This window comes from Aptenodytes patagonicus, chromosome 3 (assembly GCF_965638725.1).
Source record: "Aptenodytes patagonicus chromosome 3, bAptPat1.pri.cur, whole genome shotgun sequence".
Classification (NCBI taxonomy): Eukaryota; Metazoa; Chordata; class Aves; order Sphenisciformes; family Spheniscidae; genus Aptenodytes; species Aptenodytes patagonicus.
The window spans coordinates 78,994,648-79,014,306 of record NC_134951.1 but is presented as its reverse complement, the minus strand read 5'-3'; the positions used below and the strand labels follow the sequence as shown (position 1 = coordinate 79,014,306).

The window sequence follows — 19,659 nt, the reverse complement described above, 5'->3', positions numbered from 1 at the left end:
CCGTATGAATTTTAAATGACTCTTACTCACAGAAAAAGCAAGAGAAAGTGTCTCTTGGATGTGAAGTACTTCACTAATATGGAACCTGCTGCTTCAAGAGGACATTAAGACAAGTTATCTGGTGAGATATTTTTAAAAGTTGAGTTGCAATCGATATTTGGACAGCTTTGCCAGCCAAAAACAATATTTATTTACAGATGGGACAAAGAGGCCAGGCATTGGTTGTTCATTGTGGTGGTATGGACAAAAGGTTCCCATCTATTTTATCTGTAATTGATTGTCCAACAAAATTAGGAAGGATTTTCTGTTTTCAAAGAATATGGTTGAGAAATTTTGGTAACAGCATTTTTGAAAGGTTGCTGCAAGATAGAAGTGGAACTTGCTGTTTTAGTATCTTTTAGTATTTAATCCCATATAACTGATTGATAACAAATACAAAAGACAAACCACTGTAAATCTGGAGTAGTCCCTGATACTTGCTAAACATCATGTAGGGTTGCAAGATTTCAGACCAAATTGATAAATTACTTACAGTTCTTTAAGAATTGAATAGTGATGATTATTGGTTTGTAAGAATCCTTTAAAAAAGGATTCCATATTTTCTAGAAAACTTGAACCCACTAAATTTTGTTTTATGTACAGATTATTGGAAACATTGGATTATTCTAGTTACAGATATCTATATGAATTAAATTACAGGCTGCAAAATTTGTGTCTATACAGGGCTGTGGTACAATCCAGTAGAGTAAGTATGGCATTCCAAATGCCAATCAGAATTATAAATAGGAGTGTGTCTTGAAAAATATTAAGGTGCATAAAAATAGAAAAAAATCTTTCCAAACTCCCTCTTCCATTATTTCATTTTTGTTTTAATGAAGAACCTTTTTGGGAAATTGCTGTGCTTGAATAGCATGAAGAATATACGTGACATTTTATTTCATTCACCTGTGACCCTGCCTATTATTCTCCTCAGCAGTCCAGTAATGAAACATTTCATAAGCTATTTGCTCTTTACTGGCCATTGAATTATTATGCACCTCATTTCTTTTGTTTAGTTGTTAAATTAAAAAAATATATATTTAATTTTCTGTGAGTTTGGGGCTATTTTATAATTTCCTAGGATATTACAAGGTGTGTATGTTATTGTAAGATAACACTGCGAGGTCACTAAAAGCATTTGCCTCTGCCTCGTACTTCACAACACCCGCAAGGCATGCGTTATCTCAGAGTACCACACATCTTGTTAAGTCTTACAGTTTCTGTGGCTGATGGGCAAGCTTACTGTCAGGGTCTTAACAGAAATGCTACTTTTATATGTTTATAGCTCTCCCATTGTCTACAGTTCAGTGCTAAGATGCACATCCATCATATATCGGATGTGTATAACGGGAAGGCACCTAGACAAAAGTCGAGAAAGGGATAGGCATAACACTAGTTTTCTTTGAAAATCTGTAGCAGTGTGGACAGAGTTTGAGTGCAGAGCTGCTAGTGGGCTGAGATGGCTCAACAGCAACACCAAGAACACCACCAACATTTCAAATTATTTTCTGGTTTAACAAAAAAATTCAGTAGAGAAGACATTAATAAAACAAGATTTACAAAGACTGGCTGTAGGTTGACTTGTGAATTATCAGGTGTAAAAAACCTACGTATTGGGAAGGCTGGTTTTGGCTGGGATAGAGTTAATTTTCTCCACAGTAACTGGTATGGGGCTACCTTTTGGATTTGTGCTGGAAACAGTGTTGATAATACAGGGACATTTCCCTTATTGCTGAGCAGTGCTTACACAGAGTCAAGGCCTTTTCTGCTTCTCAGTCCACCCCACCAGCGAGTAGGCTGGGGGTGCACAAGAAGTTGGGAGGGGACACAGCCAGGACAGCTGACCCCAACTGACCAAAAGGATATCCCATACCATATGATGTCACGCTCAGCATATGAAGCCGGGGAAGAAGAAGGAAGGGGGGGATGTTCGGAGTGATGGCGTTTGTCTTCCAAGTAACCGTTACACATGATGGAGCCCTGCTTTCCTGGAGATGGCTGAACACCTGCCTGCCGGTGGGAAGCAGTGAATGAATTCCTTGTTTTGCTTTGCTTGCGTGCGCAGCTTTTGCTTTACCTATTAAACTGTCTTTATCTCAGCCCACGAGTTTTCTCACTTTAACTCTTCCGATTCTCTCCCCCATCCCACTGGGGGGGAGTGAGCAAGCGCTGTGTGGGGCTTAGTTGCCAGCTGGGGTTAAACCACGACAGCCTCATGTAAGTAATCACGTGTTTTAGTTGCTTGGCTTTATATATTTCTAATACAAGTGCTTAGAAAATTTGAATTAAATAACTTTGCTGTGAACTAGGAGTAAAGACCTAATGCAAAATTTTACTTGAACATCTGCTTATAGTTGAGATCCATTTCAGTGAGACTATTCAAATGGTTTAACTTAAGCTCATTCTTAATGGGGACCTAATGTCTAGCCTGCTACTCTCAGGCATTAGACATCGCTCTCATTAAGAATTCTACATCTTAATTCCTTGTGTAATGCCATGAGTATATATCCTTAGCAGTCATTATGCAAGATGAAAACATCTAATTGGATCCTATAGCAACAGTGGCATCTGTATAAAATCAGAGAAACTCCTTTTCTTTAAATGAAGGATTTTAAAAAAATAGCAAATGTATACATTATTCCTTGACTTCAAGGGCAATTTTTTTCTTATATCTATTGTCATATTACTAGTTGAGGTGGCATATACATTGTTATAAATACAGAAAATCATGGGTTTGCATCTTGTAAAGTTATTTCCCTTTGGAAGCTTGTATTGATGTGATTCATCAAGAAAAGGTGCTGTCATGTAATTCTGCTTGTGTGTGTGTGTACTGAGCAAATGGATAGGTAGTTACTTCAAGCATCCAGGATGGTGGACAAGCTAGAGCAAATAGTTGTTAATTCTAACTTTCTAATCTTATCTTAACAAGTGATGAGCATTTACCAAATTCCTGGAACTGGACACTGACTCCTCAAGCGCTAGAATCCGCGAGCGGAGGCTATATAAAATGAGCTGAACCTCAGCATGGGATTCATTTCCAACTTGTTCCTTGAACATGAGATCGAACAAAACGTTCATACAAACCTTGAATTTTGCAGCTTGGGACCATTTTTAATTTGAAAACATAACACTTTCTTTTAATGGAAAATAGAGATAACTTGAACTGTAAGTCAAATTGTATCCTTTTCCCATTAATTGCTACCAGGTTTTCATGAACTACAATTTTCTCATATAGCAGCTGAGAAAAGTGATGCACACTTGATACTCCAGTGGGAAAATAACACATATCACAACTTACAGGGGCAAATTAAAGTCTATCTCTATTTGACAAACGTGATTTTGCCACTTCAGTGTAAGCAGGCATGCTTTGCCTCTTTTTGTTTCACTGCTTATAGAAAAATTCTGACCTCCTGCGTATCCAAAAATCAGACTGAAGTCAGAAGGAGCTTGTGGTGCGCTGTTGTGGCACACAGTTGCAGTAAACATACTACATAAAGGTAACACAACATAAGACTCAAAACAAGGTTTGCTAATGACTCTTATTTAATAAAAAGCTACAGTAATAGCCCCCAAATACTGCAATAAGACAACTAGGAGCTCTAGTAGTTTGGGGCCATTATTGTTGAGTGCTTTTAATACAGTTTTCGAAAGTGACCTTTCTTTGTTTTCTGTGTGAGCTGGCAGGTTGCCTTTGAAGCAGAAGAACAAAAATACAGTGGGGTCATACACTAACAGTGGCTACTTTCTTTTTTTCTTTGCATTAAATTCCCGGTAGCAAAGGGAGTTGAATTTTGAGGGGAAAAGAGAAAAAATATAACATTTTCCACCAGATTATAGTTATTTCAAGGTAAATATCCTGGTTTCGGCTGGGATACAGTTAATTTTCTTCCTAGTAGCTGGCATAGTGCTGTGGTTTGGATTTAGCGTGAGAATAATGTGATAACACACTGATGTTTTAGTTGTTGCTAAGCAGTGCTTATACTAAGTCAAGGACTTTTCAGCTTCCCATACTCTGCCAGTGAGGAGGTGCACAAGAAGCTGGAAGGGGCCCAGCCAGGACAGCTGACCCAAACTGGCCAAAGGGATATTCCATACCATGTGACGTCACGCTCATGGGGGGAGTTGGCCGGGGGGCAGCGATTGCTGCTTGGGGACTGGCTGGGTGTCAGTTGGTGGGCGGTGAGCGGTTGCATCACTTTTTTTTTCCCCTGGGTTTTGTTCTTCTCTCTCTCTCTCTCTCTCTCTCTCGTTGTTTTACTTATCATTACATTTTTATTACTACTACTATTACTATTACCATTGTTTTATTTCAATTATTAAACTGTTCTTATCTCAACCCACGAGTTTTCTCACTTTCACCCTTCTGATTCTCTCCCTCATCCCACCGGGGGTGGGGGTGGGGGCGATGAGCGAGCGGCTGTGCAGTGTTTAATTGCCGACTGGGGTTAAACCACAACAGTAAATGATACATTGCTATTTAGCAGTGACCAATTGGTATGTTTCTTTATTCTTTGATTTATGCAAAAAAAGAATCAAAAAAAAGGCCAAAATACCATGATTAACAACAGAATAGAACCACAGGCATGTATGCTCAAGTAGTGGGGATTAGACACACACTAGTAATTTCCTCAGGCTCGGTTTTATCTGAATAATATATAGAAAAAAGCAAAGTTTCCTTTTTTCCCTCCCCTTTGATTTATTATCTGCTTGTTATACAGGTCCTGAATACAGAATTTAGTTCATGCTACCCTACTTACCATTGGGAGAGAGGGAGCGAAAAAGAAGAAAAATTTTGATCACTTTTTTTTAAGACAATAGGTTTTTAAAGGCATGGAAAAAAGATTTAAATTGAATTTTGTTTCAGGAATGCAATGAACAGAGCCAAGATGTAAAGGTAGCCAGAGAAATGGAAAGAAAACATGAATTTAGATGGAATGCATAGGAAGAGTAATGAGAGGGGGGAGGCCCAGGAGAAGGTGCATTACTGCAGCAGAATGTCTCAAATGACAAATATTTAGGTGTGTGCTGTGCTTGTCTAGTGACTCTTGGTGCCATACAGCCATATGAATTCATATTCTAGATGTCAGAAACAGGCAGGTAGGCCCTGATCCTGAGCAGCTGTAAATTAATGTAGCTCCACTGGAGAAAATGGACTCATGCCCATTTCCAGGAGCCCAGGATCTGGCCACAATAGCAAGAAATTTCACATATAATCAGGTCATCAGAACACAACCTAATTATCACATAAGATGAATTCTTATGTGAACTCCCTTTCTTATTAAAAACAAGCAATAAGACCTACCACATCGGTTTCTTAGAAGCAGTAAATAAATGAGGCATTCATCAGCCATGCATACTTATTCTAAAGTAGATCATTTGCACTGCAGTTGTTAATTCCAGAAACTTTAAAAAGGATGTGCCAGTTCAGAATTATTCTGAAAACATGAAGACATGTCGGTAGGCACAGGGATCTCCTAGTGGTACTTGGAGGGACCGGATCATGCTTTTCTGAGATGTCAAGCAGCTTTTGCTCCTGCCAGCACTGGTACTGAGATGCACTGTGTTTGATTTGTCTTCTTGCAGTGGATCTTTTGAACCAAGACTGACATGTTTTAGTCAAGCATGAAGTGTTTTTATACAGAGGTCTGGTCTACTCCCATGTTGTTCAGAAGCTCCAACTTGGAGTGATCCTTCTGTACCCATGCATGTGCAGATACATGTTTCCTTGGGATTTAAGGGTTGCATCTGCTTTGCTGCCTGTACTGAGAAAAGGGTGAACATCTGGGCTTTGGTTTAGTGTAATCTATTGTGCCATCCAGATTGTAGTTCCATATCATACGTTTACTAGCAGTGAAATTGATGCTAATTGTGGGTCCTAGGAATGCACTGTACATCTATACCTATGTGCGTGAGGAAGATTTCTATATAGTCATCCAAGATTTTCTTGTCCTCACTGATAAATCCTATGGATGTATAGAGAGCAAACAGCTGGAAGACAACCTTGCATCTACACTGGAAGTAACATGCCTTTGATGGTGCCTTGTTGCATGACTTCACCCTTGGTAAAACCAGGCAGAAAGTGATTCCTAAGTACAGACCCTAGGCATATTTGCACCTGGGAAGAACCTTTGCAGCACATTAACCCACTAATGTTGACATATGCAAAGGATTCTCAGGATCATGCAGAATCAGGTCTTAATAAATAATATGCCAAAATAAAAGACAAATAAAATGTTGCACAGATTCATACCTGGTAAAAATATGACAGTCACATTTTGCAGTTTTCACTAAGCAACTGGAAAACAGAAGCACCAAATCACTGGGGTTAGGAGGGATGTCTGGAGATCATCTAGTCCAAGCTTACCCCTGCTTAAAGCAGGGTCAGCTGGAGCAGGCTCCTCAGGTCAGGTCAAGTGAGGTTTTGAATGTGTCCAAGGATGGACACTCCACAACCTCTCTGGGCAAACTGTGTCTGTGTTCAATGTCTAATAAACAACATCTACTGCTCTCCCTTCATCCATCCAAGCTAGTCATCTCATTGTACAAGGTTATCAGTTTAGTCAGGCATGATTTCCCCTTCACAAAGCTATGCTGACTACTCCCAATCACCTTCTTGTCTTTAATATGTCTGGAAATGGTTTCCAGGGTTAGTTGCTCCATCAGCTTCCCAAACGACCAAGCTGAGGCTGACTGGCCTGTAGTTCCCTGGATCCTCCTTCTTGCCCTTCTTGAAGACAGAAGTGACATTGGGTTTCTTCCAGTCCTCAGGATCCTCCCCTAGTTGCCAGGACCACTCAAAGGTAATCAAGAGTGGCCTTGTAATGATATCGACCAGCTCCCTCAGCACTCATGGGTGCATCCCACCAGGGCCTATAGACTTGTGTATGTCCAGTTTGTTTAAATATTCCCTAACCTGATCTTTCTTCAGCCAGGCCAAGTATTTCTTGCTCCAGACTTCCCCTTTGGTCTCAGGAACCTGGGATTCCTGAAGGGAAGTCTTGCCAGTAAAGACTGAGGTAAAGAAGGCATTTAGTACCTTGGCCTTTTCCATGTCCTTTGTCACCAGATTCCCTGCCCCATTCAGCAGCAGGCCCGCACGTTCCTTGGTCTTCCTTTTGTTGCTGATGTACTCATTGAAGTCCTTGATGCCTTTTGTGTCCCTTACCAGATTCAGCTCCAGGTGGGTTTTGGCTTTCTTAACCCCATCCCTGCAGATTTGGATGGTGTCTCTGTATTCCTCTTGGATCCCTGCTCCCACCTCCTGCATGCTTCATTTTTATGTCTGAGTTTAGGCAGGAGCTCCTTGTTCATCATACAGGTCTCCTACTACTTATTATTGACTTCCTGATGATCGGGGTGGACCATTGTTAAGCTTGGAGGAGGTTATCCTTGAACATCAACCACTGTCCTGGACCCCCGTTTTCTCCAGGGCCAGCTCCCATGGGATTCTTCAAAGCAGGTCTCTGAACAGGCCAAAGTCTGTTCTCCTGAAGTCTAGGCTTGTGGTCCTGTTTTTTGCCTTGTTCCTTCCTCTCAGGGTCTTGAACTCCATCATGGTTCCTCCAGCCTAGGCTGCCTCCAGTCTTCACGTCTCCAGTCAGTTCTTCCTTGATGGAAGTATGAGGTAGAGCAGACCATGTCCCCTTGTTGGCTCCTCCATCACTTGTGTCAAGGAATTGTCATCAGTCCACTCCAGAAAACTTCTAGATTGCTCGTGCCCTGCTGTGCTGCCTCCCAGACAACTAGAGAAATATAGTGCATGTTGGGTGATTTGTAGATTTGTCAGAAATCCAAAGAAAAGTAAGAAAATTGCTGAGTTGTAAAATTATTTTTTATAAACATAAAAGATTTATGGATCGTATTTTTTGTAGACAGGGATCTTGCTACCTGTCAGTATATGCTGATCCAGGACAGTATTTGTTAGTTTTGTACACATGTATATGTATTCAGAATCTGAATATGGAGTTTCTTTTGCTAAAATGTTTATTGTGTGGTTCACCAAAACGGTGCTGAGACAAGTGCCAAATTGTTTGCATTTCTTGTAAACCAGCTAATGTTCTGAGCTCACATTTCAGGGATCATTTTTTGGTAGTTTGTATAATTACTTTACAGAAAAAGTCTAGGATCAACAAACCAGAAAAGGATCAGTTTGAAAGGTCAGACAAGAAGTCACATTATTGACTAGGTATATACTCTGTGAACACAATTAGCACAAACTGTGTAAGTTTTAAAAAACATTCTTGTTTCAGAAGAAAATTACTTGAAACCACACAACCAGCCTTTGCACTGAAAAGAAGGTATAGAAATTGAGGGAACCTTAATGGGAGCTCTGGGCTGTGACAGAGTACTCCTGGCATGAACCAGCCCAGCTATCATTGATTTTTGATCAGACCTGTGTTTCTCAGGAAGCACCCGCTTTTCTTCCTTGAAAGATGAAGCGTGATATTTTCATTATTATTCCAATTCATTCTCCAGCAGTGTTTATAGAACATTTTGCAAAGATGATGCCCCATTCAGGAGAACCAGATATGAAGGTTTTCAAAAATTCTCATTTCTTTCTCACTTCTAAACAATTTTTATTTTAGTTTATGCCCCTTTCAGATGACTTGGAATTGCAAATCCTGAGTCTAAATCCATCTTTCAGAGCTTGGAGTTGATGGAGTTCCGAGGTCTGGCTACATCTAGTTTTAGACTGAGGCTTAACACCAAGTTTTTGAAATTTGCCCAAGGTTTCTCAGTGTTGTTCAGTGTCAATATTCAGGCTTAGAAACACCTCTAATTAGAATCATCTAATGCGGGATTTTTTTTGCAGTGAAGTACTGTTCACACTCGGAATTTGAACCAAGCCGTTGTTGAACTGAATGGTGCTGGTCTTTGAAGAGAACATGGATTGGATTTGATCTGATGATTCTAGATTAGTTATTCCTTAATTTTGAAGGATCCACTTCTTCATAAGACAAACATAAACTAGAAGCAGAATAGAGGTGTAAGATCATTCCTTCCCCCCCCCCCCAAAAAAAAAAAAAAATTTGTGTCAGAGAAATATCCTAATGCCTTGCTTAATCTGGTCACTGAGAGGAAAGGCACGTTCACTGGACCTTTGTGCAGAAGCTCGGCATTTCCTTAGAAGAGACTGACTTACAGAAATCTGTTCATTATTTTGCGCTCTCCCTAGTACATAGACTAAATGTGTTTATAGTTATAAAAAGCAAGTGCTACACATAGGAGATAGCATGAACCCAATAAAACACTGAAAACAGCACCATACTTATCCGAGATACATTATTTGTGCTATTTTATTTGCTAGATATTTAGAAGGATGTTCTTTTTACAGGGCTTCAGCTGTTACCAGATTCAAGAGAAGTAAGATGCAATGCCCTTGAAACAAGGAGCACCCCTTGCTCCTTTTTATGTGTTTCAGTGCATCTGAATACCGTTTCTTCTATATGAGACTGTCTTGCCAGGACTGGTTTTGCATGTATCAGCTGTTAGTAACCCTGGACTGGATCTTAGCTGTTGACTATGATTTTGTTAGAATCTTTTTCAATTGCAAAAGCTTACAAAGCCTGCCTGTGCTGATTCCTGTGTCGCTCCTGCCATCTTTTGGAAAGTTTTTAATATTGCTGGGTGGGCTTTTTTTAATGTAGATGAATTCCAGCAACCAGGAGATGAACAAAATATGTGCCTCTTGCACATGGTTACAAGAACACAGTCCGAACGGCATGGAATAAAAGTTCGTATGTGGGGTGCCTCGGTTATGTTAGGGATATTTAAAAAAACATTCAGGGAAGTGAGTGGCCTGATTTCTATTGCAATTCAGTGTGAATTAGGCACTGGGTAATTGCTTATCTCTCATCAGCTTCCCAGCCTGAGTGTTCAGTAGCTCATTTCAAGAACCACATTAATGAATCCATCAGATTTCCAGGTCTGTTTGCACATATAAATGTGCAGCTAGATGCTCAAATGCCCAGGGCATGCATGCGTAGCAGCAGTATTATCATATGGAAATAGGTTTGTCGTACTGTTTAAGGGCATATTAATTGAACTCCAAAGCTGCTAGAGCAGGAGCTAAAGCCACAGGCAGTAAAATTCATTCCTCATGACATTCCTTGTGAACTGATATATGCATTCAGCAACAAAACATCTTTTTCAAACTTGTGAGAAGTGATACTTTAATGTAGCTTCCAACCATTTTGTTGCAAAAAAATCAACTTTTTGCATCACATATGTAAAGTGTTGCATCTTCTGCAGGAAGAATATTTTCAAAAGATATGCTGTTACACTTGTTATAAAATGCATTGTCTCACAGTTTCTAAAGGCATCGCAAGATAACTATCATTTTCCCTCTTTGCATCCTAGTTCCTTAAAAATAATGCTTCCTTCTGTATAAAATTTTACTTCTTATTCTTCTTTGTATTCATTTCAGTGTTGACAACATACATGCTAGCTTTTTTTTCTTTAGAACGTAACTCATTCTCTGACTTTATCTGCTCTAGGGTAAATACTATATTGTTCCACTGGAGATAAAGTGGATTTCTACTACTGTAAGTGGGAGAGATACACAGTGTATGTTTTAATATATGCCTATATATATATTATGTATTTAGAGGTTTAGTTCCCTTTTTCTTTTTCTTTCTCTTTTTATCAGTAGTAAGTGGAATGCTACATTCTTTTATGAGATATTCAAAATATAGAGAATAATATCCACTAGATTACAAAAAGTTTTTTAAAAAATCACAGTTTAGATACATTTTATATCTTGGGCTGCTTTAAAGATGTTCCTTATATTCATAAATGACTAATCCCCTTATCCCTTGCATTTAGTTTCTAATATATTCCATTAAATGATAAAATGGCAATAATATTGATTTTTTTTTCAATGTTTCCTCATATAAATACCATGTGATTTATTATGGAAATCATTTGTAGAAATATTAAGTTTACCTGCATCCACTTTGCATTTTGTTAGTCATCCAGGCATAAAATTGCTCAAAATTATACACTAGATAGATGTGGTTAGGTGTCTGTACCACTTGCTAGTTACTTAAATGGGAAGAGAATTAAGCCAATACACAATTGTGTTTTCTCTCCAGTGGTGCCAGCAAGAACCTAATACTGAACTAAATTTCTTGGTCATGTCTGTACTAGACAGTGAAGTAAGGCATCTCTGTAGTTCTGCATCCCCAAGCTAGCTCCAAGGAGTGCTGAAACATCTACCCAGCATAATACAGCACCACGCAGAGACAATAGTCCAGGTCCCAAATGTGTTATAGCTGCATTAGCTACAGATTACTGATGTGGCTGTAAGACTTCCAGCAGGGCTACCTTAAAGCTTCTCAGCAGTGTAAGCTGCAAGTAATATTCAGTTTTGCCACCTGAAGAAGAAGGAAAGGGCCTAGACTACTGCTGCGTAGAAATGAGAAGGCAGAGAGGAGAAGCGGGTATGCAGGAATTAAGAGTGGAGGAAGATGCCCGGCTGTGACAGCTGATCCTGAAGGAAGAACCAGAGTCAGTGGCAGCAGCTATTTCTGGGGTTAGGAAGAGCTCCTCAAAGTAGTGATGTTTATCATCTGAGGACTTGTCATAGTCCCTGTAGCATGACAAGCTAGAAGCCTTGCGCTCTCTGCTTGCTGTCCGCAGCTCTGGCACAGGTGAGGTAAGTCACAGGGATGTGAATGTCTTGCTGTGTTTACCAGTCTGCTGCTGTAGGCAGCTGCCTGCTTTGTTTAAGCTTGTTTGGCTTCCTTTTCCAGAGGTAGCTTGGTGGGCATCGGTCTGGGCATCTCATCCCAGTGCTCCAGGGCACAGGATTGTTCTGCTCCCAGTAAAAGATGTGCAGCTCTGACAGGGCCAGATATGCCTGTTCAGACAACCAAAACCATGGTCCACTTTGAAAATTTTGCAGTGTCTGAACTCATGTTTGCATGGGCAGTCAGCTATCAGATGGGATTCCTCAGTGATAACAAGAGCTGACTCTATTATGCACACATAATAGCACAACAAATAACAGGTTTTCATACTTTCAATATACCACAAAACCTTGTTACTAACTCTGCTTTATAGACTTTTCATTCTTGTTTTCTGGAATGGGCTAGTAAGTCTCACCTCCCAGCCAACATGCTAAGAACAAGATTGTGCAATACCCTTATGTGTACCCCTTCTCCCACAAGGGCCTGAAGTCATTTCATCTGAGAGAAGCACTTGGCTTCCTCTCAGCTTCTTTCTTCTGTTCTATCCCTTGCAGCACTTGGACCACAAGGCAATTCAGAAGGGGGTGGTAAGAAGTAAGATTGCCCATCCACATAAACTAGCGAACAGGAGGTTTGGGGCGGTCTAGGACAGGTTCTCTGAGATTCTGCTGTCCATTTTACCAATCCATCTTTTAGGTTAACGCTGCCTGATGCAAGGCAAGCTCCAGGACAGTCTGTTTGTCAGCAGACACAAACTCATCAGCACTCACTGAAGAGCCTTGGGATGTACATGCCGTCACCTAGATCTTAGGGAATGAGCCCGTGGGTTGTTCTGTAGAAGTCAGGTGGGAGACTTTCACTTTCAGATTCAGAAGAAAAGCATTGAAATCTCTAAGACATTTTGATGCAGTCCTACACTTAAAGTTTTTCATGTTTATAGAAAATTACCTCTTATAGTATTGATGGCAAATTGCCGCTAGATTGCAAAAGCTGCACAGAGACTGCAGCTATATTTTTGACACCATATTTTGACAGATTGTCATGCTCCTCACAAAAGTTTGATTTTAGATGCAGTATGCATAGTAAATGTGTGTACTTTATCATAAGGAAAAAGACCAAAATTGCTCTGCAAGTACTACCATGCTTTGCAATGGCATTGTATCTGATAAAACTGGTGTCATTAAAAATGGATACTTTTTCTACTGTGGCATTTATCTTCATTGTAGTATTTGCAGGTTTTTCTATAACTGACAATTGGCAAAGCCACAAATCCTAAGTAAACATAGCTACTGCAGATGGTAAATATTCTGCTTTTAAAGGTTCTTGCTGTAAGCACAAGAAATACCAAAAGACAGGGCACGTGGCTGACGGTCTCACGCTTGGTGCTGGATATAACAAAGTGCCAGAGGCGAAGTCAGTCCAATACCGAAGATGTGTGGCTCACAGCAGTAGCATGACAAAGACTGTGACATTCGGGGGGAGGGCGAGTTTAATCAACTTTTGGATGGAAATAAGTAACAAAGTACATAGTTTCAAACTAAAAAATGCTTAGTCTGTGTTTATGGATGTTTGAACTCTGGCCAAGAATCAGACTGCTCTCTTACTCAAAAGATATACTGTATGGTAAAACCTTTTTTCAGTGAAATTTGGGGTCTGGGGGCTTTTCTTAAAAAAAAAAAAAGATCTGTAGGTATGTATCACTCACTATAACATTATAATTCATACTTTGGAAAGTTCAGTTGGAAGCTACATTTTTCTGAACAGAAAAGCTATAGAGAGATGACTGGGTATTGTGGGCAGTGCCATTCTGTATGTCACTCTCTGATAGCTTTGATTTCCCTTAAGGCACGCTCATATTTTCACTATAAATTCTTGCTCCAATCAGCAGCCTATAGTTTGACTACAAAAGCTCATTAAGATCGAAAGTTGGTGCCTTATAATATTTTACATTTTCAAGGGGTATTTTTGACCAAGTGATCATGTTGTTAGGTGAAGAGAAGGAATTCTTTGCCTTTCCAGTGTTTTATTTATGTTACTATTTAATAAAACAATCTACAGGTTAAAAAAATCTAGTTGAAAAATCCTGCTAGTCTGATAAAAAAACCCAACAAGTATACATTTCCTATATACAATATAAACCTTTGCTGGCTGGAACTCATAGCAGCTTCTGTGTGATTGGTGACTACTTATTTGCACTCCCCCATCATATTTTCATTTACCAAAAAAACCCCCATGGCAATACTTTACTGATTAGCTTTATTAGGCTGAGTTTTGACCTTATGAAACCAGGGTGTGGTTCTTTTGAGGAATGATCTGAGATGATTAGCAGGGAGTCCAATGTTTAAAAATTGGAAATCTTCACCCTTACAGTGCCGCTACATGATCTTGGACAAGTCTCTTTGGTGTGGATCCTCAATGGCATTTGGGTTTCCACATCAACTTAATTAAGATCCTCAAATTCTAGGGATCCGTGGCCAAGGATTTCTATGAATTAGGCTCCAGTCACTAAAACAGAAATAGTAGTACTTTGCTGCTTCACGGGAGTATGGTGAGAGAGGTTCACTTACAATTCCAAGATGCTCTGATGCTCTGGTAATCAAAGCTGTGCAAGTATCTTAGAATGCTACATTATTTTGCTTTGATGTGTAATATATAACCAAACTGGTTTTGAAGACATAAAAATAAGTCTATCTAGTTCCATATATATCTTAGATTATACTTGGTTTCCCTTGTATTCTCTTTAGCCTTCTCACATTACAATAGCACTTAGTGTGCATTTTCTGGCAGCTCATTAAATAATAAAATTAACACCTGTCAGCTGTGGTTTATTTCACCCTTAGCATTAATTATGATTAAAATGTAGTACTCTCTTGGTTTGGATTTGGACTTGATTTTAGAGGAAAGAGTGAGTAGAGGCATTGAAGATTGATTTCTTGAAGTACTTGTTTGCCTGAGAAGGCAAGATAAAACTTGTAAGCCCTGCATTTTAATGAAAGGTGAGAAGATCTGTGATTTTTCTTTGTTCATATAGTCACGGTTTTGAGGAATCTTTGCATCTCTTGCATACTAGTTTTGCACTACTGGCAGAAAGCTCCAGTACTGATGGAGATGTTGATTCTGCCTTCATTCAGTAGCTTTAATTTTCATGATTCCCATCTGTAGTGATGGGTCCAGACAGCCAGCACTGAATGAGGGAAGATCAAAGAAAAAAAGGTAGAAGAACAGAGAAGACAAAGAAATTTTGGTAAGATTGCTAGTCAATATATTCTCAATGACAACAGGTCATATCAAAAGAAACTGATTTCATTCTATGATGAGATTACAAGTTTGATAAGAAAAAGTAATTGCACAAAACCAGTTTCTTTTTTTTTTAAGACTTCAAACTACAGAATATTCTGATAAGGAAATCATCACCATAATATATCAATAAAAGGCTTTAGGGGGCTGGGTTCCAACTGACATGGTTAGGGTGTGTGCAGCAGCATTGTCTCATCACTATCAGGTAACAGTATGGATGCCTCACTGGGCAGCGGTCATGTGGATAAAGAACTGGCAGATCACAGAAAGCAGCGTTTTCTGTGAAGAATCTATGTGTAGCAGGGTATTGCTAGCAGCATTCAACAGGGACTGACAGCAAACCTGTCACGATTCCATACTCGACAGTGATCCAGAAGTAAATATAAAGACTCTGCTGAAACAGCACAGCAATGATACAAAGATCAGTCAAATATAATTAATGACAAAAACAAGACAGTCCCCAGAAAAGTGCCATGAATATGATTTGGGAGGGAGGAGGGATGGCTTAACCAGTGAGAAACTTAAGAGTTCCTCTGCTTAGGCTAAAGAAGATTCAGAGGTATCTTGATTACAGTACATAAGTACCTTCACAGGAAGAAAATATGGAATACCGAAAGACTATTTTAGCAGAGAAAAATGCGAAGCAGAAAGCAGTGGCTGGAAACTGAAACCAGAAAAGGTCAAAGTAGACATTAGATACAATTTTTAACAGTGATTTTGAAGGGCCATTAAAACACTGTACCAGAGGTATGAGTGCATCTTTCCTGGCCTGATGGTTTTAATCTGGATGTGAATGTCTGTTTTAGAAGATACACTTTGGCCAAACCACGTATCATACAAAGTCTGTCTTCAGTCTAGCTAATAGTGATAACTGTAGGAGTGAAGACATGGCAGTCCAGATTTCAACATGGATTGCAGAAGCCTGGTAAGAAATCTGGGTATGTGCTTGAGTTGTTAGCTCACACACAAATCCCTAGCAGTGCACTTAACGGTGCTGCAGATTAAACCTTGGCTATGACTACCTCACTGCAACCTTGCCTTCATTCTGCTGTGTAGACACATGGGAAGAGGTAAGGGTGAAAAAGGAATATCTGAGTTGAGGAGTAACTTTAAAATAACAGTAGGGAGCTCAGACTTGAAGCTTTGTGTAGGGATTCAAGAATGGGAGTATTGTATTGAAGTTGGAAGAAAGATAATTTTAACAGTAATATTTTATAAGCACTGTAGGGAGATGTTATCAGAGACCAAAGAAAAGACATTGCAGTAGGCAAGAGAGAGAACAAGAGCTGTGGTGCTTAATCCAAGGGAAAGCAGATCTTTGTAATGTTGTGAAAATGGAAACGGCAAAATCTTGTTTCCAAAAAACCAACCAGCATAGCATGTAAATGACAAACTCATTTTCCTTTCATCCAAAAAAAGAGCGACATTCTGCTTCCACTTCCAAACTTAAAATGCTTAAAACGCTATAAATGGGCCAGTCAGGAATAACTGAGACTACAGCTTGGTTTCACCATCCTGTTTTTTATTCAGCGTCACTCTTGGCACTGCGGATGTCATCTGTGGGGTTTGAATTCCATAAAGCTGACCAGAGTTTGGTCTGATTTTAGCTTTTGTTTGAATGATCATAAAGATAGGAGGATTTTAAAAACAGGATCTGGATCCCTGTTGAGGTTTTTAATACCTCCTATTCTGAGGTCACTTGGATTCAGGATTTCTGCTTAGGCCTATCTCATACATTTTTACAGATACTCAAAAGCCTGTAATAGCACACACAGAGGTTATATTAATTTCCAGTGCCTAAATCCCTTAAGTGCCTTGGGGATTTCCCTACCGATCCTCTTTTTAATGCGTAAACCTAGAGGGTAGTTTTGGGACCTTTGGAATTTATTCTTTGTGTTGGTTGTTTTCCAACCAAAGACTCTTTCAAAGGTAACAACAGTAAGTGCTAAATACACGAAGACATAGGAAGTTTATATTATCATCACAGTAATCTGCCAGTTCTTTTTTGGCAAATGAAGGGAAAGAAAGTGTGACTATTGTTAGTAATTACACTACTTATAGTAATTTAAACACTTACTAATATTAAATTTATGCAAAAGTGTTAAGAACAACTTAAATCCTTTTCTTTCCAAGGGCAGAATAACTGTATTACTATTAATGAAGCCAAAAAATGCAAGTTAACTGACAGCATTTTTGCAGTTGCTGTATTTTATTACTGAAACTTTATTATATTTTTCATGTCTGAATGCAAAAAATGAATAAAACTATCACAAACTGCTCTTTGTTGTAAGTGACATGCCTTTTCTTTATGATGCATGCTTTGCCATAAAAAGGGAGTGCTTAATACATTTCTGTTGGGAGATGCCTATTTATTCTGACAAACCAATCAGCCTCCAGGGTGTTCTTTTGCCACAGAACTGATCTTACATCTCATCCATTATCTGATAAGATGTGAAAAGAGTATCCTGTCTCACAAAAAAAAGTCAGGCTTTGTTTCATTACGAGGTTGTGGCAGGCTCACTCGTGGACTTACTTGCAGGATATACAACTGTTAGTGAAAGGCCCAGTTATACACTCACACATGTTTCCAGCACAGCAAGCCTATGGGGAAAACATTGGTAACATTGGTCCTGAGGATTTTTTATTTTAAAGGTAAGGATAAAAAGTGGCCTCTATAATGAGAAAATGCATTTCACATCTTTAAATAATACGGCATGAGTTTATGAATTTTTTTATTATAATAAATAGCAATGCCACATAAACTACATTGTGAGGCAGCCAGTATGTCTTCGCAAAATATATGCCCTGGGTTTTTTTTTTCTTTCTTCAGTATTTCCCCCTTTTCAATGTTTATGAAAGGTTTAAAATTGCACTTGCATGGGAAAAGCGAGAGAGACTGGAGCAAGGAAAGCAAGCTGAGGCGTTGTGTGATAAGGCAGTGATAAAGCAAGTGTATACAAAACCCTTTCGGACAAATGTTTTCAGCCAGATGTGTTCATAAGGAAATAAAGTCACGAAGGAAAAAGGGAATAGGGGACACAGGAGGAAATGCAGTTAAACCTGGCTATAACCTTAATTGTTAAGGGATAACAAGTCTTTGAGATATTGGGTATCCAGACAGAGAGTACCTCTCTATATGTGTTTAAGCTGTGTTCCACACGGCTGAAACTTTTGACCACTAATGCAGTGCAAATTGTTGTTGTATTTAAATGATGCTCTATTACAATAATGCAGCCTCTCACACAACATACCTTGCAAAAGTGTCTCCATTGTTAAGCTGTTTGCTAACAAGTGCAAGCGAATTAACAAATCAGTGTTAGTTGAAGTAAAATAAAACATTTTAAAACATTGACAAAATAGTGGAGAGAAGTGACAAGAAAGCAAACAAGTGATTAGGTTCGATATCTCTGGAAGTTAGAACACTCGCTCCATTCCTCCACTCCAAATTTCCCTGACTCTCTGAATAACAGGATCAACCCTTTTGGACTTGCACAATGCTTCTTTTCATAAAAGTGCAGTTTCTTTAGCATGACAATGAAATATGATTTTCAGCGCTTCTTAGAAAAGTGACAATAAAGCTTGAAAGAGTTCAAAATGAAATTGCAAAAGCTGGAATTTGTGGCAGACAAATGTTCTAGTGTCATGTCTTCCTGATATCCTTTATTCATTACATGTGAATGCAGCTCTGTATCTAAAAATCAAGGCTGTTTTATCAGTCTTGCTTATAATGCCAGTCAGAATGGCTTACCGCTGAGAGATCTTTCAGAGTCTGGAGTTGCATCAAGACAGCACAGCTTTAAAACAGCATAAGAGAGACCCATTTTACATTATTGACTTTTCCCCTTACCTGCAAGGACACAGAATTTAATGCAGCATTGATGGGTCAAAGATTTTGACACATGCCAAGACAGATATCTCCATTTTAGAGTTTAAAAAAAAGGCATCAAACTTGATACAGATGAACCAGTTTAGGTGGCAGAGGCAGCTCAGACTGAGGTAGGGACTGTTGTTTTACTCATCTGCAAAAGACATTACTTTTGAATGAAGCCTTATGTAAAGAACAATGTAATTTAAGGAAGATGAAACCAGAACAATTGCTAGAAATGCAATAAGGGTCTAGAGGTATTCCCTTAAAACCCATGTTAACTAACCTATCATGTTCTTTCTATGGATTTTTTTAAACCATTCTATAAAAGTCCATGGCAAGAATATAATTTTCTAGAAAATGGTATTTCATATAACTTAGATAAAGTGATCATCCCCTAGTAAAGTCAGCAATAGTTTTCCATAGAGAATGCATTTGATTCAGAGCTATGAATAGACTATTTCCATTAGTAAACACTGTAAAGCAGAACTGCTTGTTTCATCCAGCACCCTTCCTGTATAAACAGATTTCACTGTAGGAGAAATACACCCAGAAGTATCTACTATGACTTTATGTCCCTGAATGGACCATGTAGCAAAATCTCATTTTTAATACTGGCATTTATGTTACTTCACCGATGGAATTTATGATAATAACAGCAAAATTGTTGTGTTAATGATCAGAGTGTATAATAAGATGCACAGTTAGGAGGATTATGGGAATTTAATGGGATGAGAAGGGCAAGAGATCATCTGCTGTATGACTCTT

The 19,659-nt window shown here is 39.0% G+C and overlaps 1 protein-coding gene across 1 annotated transcript in view; it reads left to right on the top strand.

Annotated features, from left to right (window-relative positions):
- PRKN (parkin RBR E3 ubiquitin protein ligase) overlaps positions 1–19,659 on the top strand; it is an 807,172-nt gene that overhangs the window by 767,908 nt on the left and 19,605 nt on the right. The gene's annotated exons all lie outside the window — the stretch shown is intronic.